This window comes from Misgurnus anguillicaudatus, chromosome 6 (assembly GCF_027580225.2).
Source record: "Misgurnus anguillicaudatus chromosome 6, ASM2758022v2, whole genome shotgun sequence".
In the NCBI taxonomy this organism is placed as follows: domain Eukaryota; kingdom Metazoa; phylum Chordata; class Actinopteri; order Cypriniformes; family Cobitidae; genus Misgurnus; species Misgurnus anguillicaudatus.
In genome coordinates, this window is record NC_073342.2 from 4,911,349 (window position 1) to 4,913,609 (window position 2,261).

Sequence of the window (2,261 nt, forward strand, 5' to 3'; positions counted from 1 at the left end):
GGATTAATATTCTGGGTTTTGGGTTATTCCTGCTGGGTTATTTTTATCATGTGCTTTATTGTAAATCAAGACCATTTTTAACAGCAAATAAATGTTTATTTGACTGCAAAATAACTACAAACTCTTACATTTTTACAGTTGTAAGTTGCAAAATCATTTAAAGGACTGCTTACTGACCCAAGCATAAATATATTTATAAAATATCATAAATTATGCACATTGAAGTAACAATGTAACAGGTTGAATCAATTAGTTTGAATTTAAGACAGAATTTGTAATTTTACAGTATATAAATGAAATACTGAAATGTACATAAACAAAACTACAGCAGTGTAAGAAAAGAAACAATGTAATTGTTAAATTAAAAGTAAAATCATTCATAGATGTGTAAAGTTTTTTTACAGAACGAATGTTAAAAGTAAAATCATTCATAGATGTGTAAAGTTTTTTTACAGAACGAATGTTTTAAGTTTCACAGAATGTAATGTATTTGACTACTTCATTTATTAAAGTTACTCGTCGCAAACAAAGATGTACAAAGGATTCGAACAGGAGAGGATTCATCCATTTGAAAAATGACAGACTACAGGAATTCCCATAGAAGCACATTGCCTGGTGTATTTATTTTTAAGCACTTAAAATGCCTTTAAACCAGAGACTGTAAAAAATATGCAAGTAGTGTCTGTGCAGTCACCCATTGGTTTGTGAAGAGCATTTTTTAAGCTTAAAGTAGGCGGTGCGTGCCATCGCCATCTTGGCCGAATTGCAGTTTAAGTCACTTCCGTATTGGCTCCATCAGAGAGACTGATTGAGAAAAAAGATTGAGAGATCTGCTGCATGTTTCCCATGGCCAGGACGAAAGGAAAGGGTTTCGAGGATTCTGTCCAGAGAAGAAATTCCACCACATTTGTTGCAATCTACAAAAGAGGAAAAAACTTTTAGTGGTCTGAACTGAATTATCAGATTTAAGTATTCAGAAAACCATGTGGGCCAAGTGAATTATACATTTTATAAAAATTATAAGGCTTTCTTTTGCATCCCTGGGCGCATTACCACCATGTGTGAGATTTTTTTTTCCAAAAATGCAATTGCCTTTTGTCAGTTTGCATAAGACTTTGGTGTTGAACTCCTTTAACTGATGTGCCAACAACAAAGGCTGCAAACCACCCAGACTGCCAAATAGGATGACCTGACTATAAAGAATAAAGTACTGTAGAACTAAAATGTAGCAGATAATTAAGACATTCCCAATACATTATAAATAGGAATTATTAAATGTTATACTTACTGGCTGAAGTTGTATGAAGGTCTCGCTAGCCTCATCAATGGATGGACGTAAAAACTCTGCACACTCTAAAAAAAGAATTGGAAAACAACATCACATCTAATCTCTGCTAAAAACATAACATCTCTATTACAGTATCAGCCACAGATCAGAGGGTTGGTCAGTATAAATTTGAAATCACAGGAGACAACCCAAAAATATTATGAAATGAATATAAAATAGTAACTAAATACGACTCAATAACACATCTAATTTCATATAACACATATACATGTTTGTTAACCGATAGTCACTTCCACACAGCCTCCGTCTTGGTGACAAATATGTTTATTTCAAGTTCATGTCCAAACACTTAAATTATTGTTTCATTTTAAAAGAGCGGAACAAGCAATATACATAAAAGACAACGGTTCTTGGAAACGCTGTTTCGTTTTCATTTATCGACGCGTTACCTGCCGTACCGACTGTGAAGTGAATGTGCTCCATGTCCCTGCCTCAGTGACAGAGTAGACGGCGGCTCCGTGATCCTCCGCCGGCGCCGCCGGTAAAGTTAACATGTGCTCGCGGTATGTCTTTACATATAGAATGACAAGAAAGCAACTCGTTTGTCGCTAAATTTAATTAAACAGCGTTGCAATCGCTTGTTAAGCTGGGAAAGGGAAAACTGTGCGCGTGTGTGACACAAGAAGCCGAAGTGGGGGTTGCGGAGGTCGACTCGGTACCGGTTTTGACTCGCTTTGTTAAAGGCTTACAGATATTGTCATGAGTTAACGTAATCAACCGTGTGATGGGGATTTTGTAACACCGACTTTATTAATTTTATTAATATGCCATATCAAACATCTTAGAACGATTATTGGAGTCAATTTGTGTAAATGGCGATCTGAGGTAACAGTCTCATTCCTCAAAATTACACCCGTCGTCTTAGTCTGTATAAATTAACACGTTGCTGTCTCGCAAAATGTTATAATCTTGT

General features: G+C 35.7%; 1 long non-coding RNA gene across 1 annotated transcript; it reads right to left on the bottom strand.

The window, feature by feature from the left end:
• Positions 1–245: 245 nt before the first annotated feature.
• LOC141364241 (uncharacterized) lies at positions 246–1,871 on the bottom strand. The gene is made up of 2 exons (XR_012369916.1): positions 1,289–1,871; positions 246–917 (listed from the first exon to the last, which is right to left on the bottom strand). It is a non-coding gene; the product is annotated as an uncharacterized lncRNA (long non-coding RNA).
• Positions 1,872–2,261: the final 390 nt, after the last annotated feature.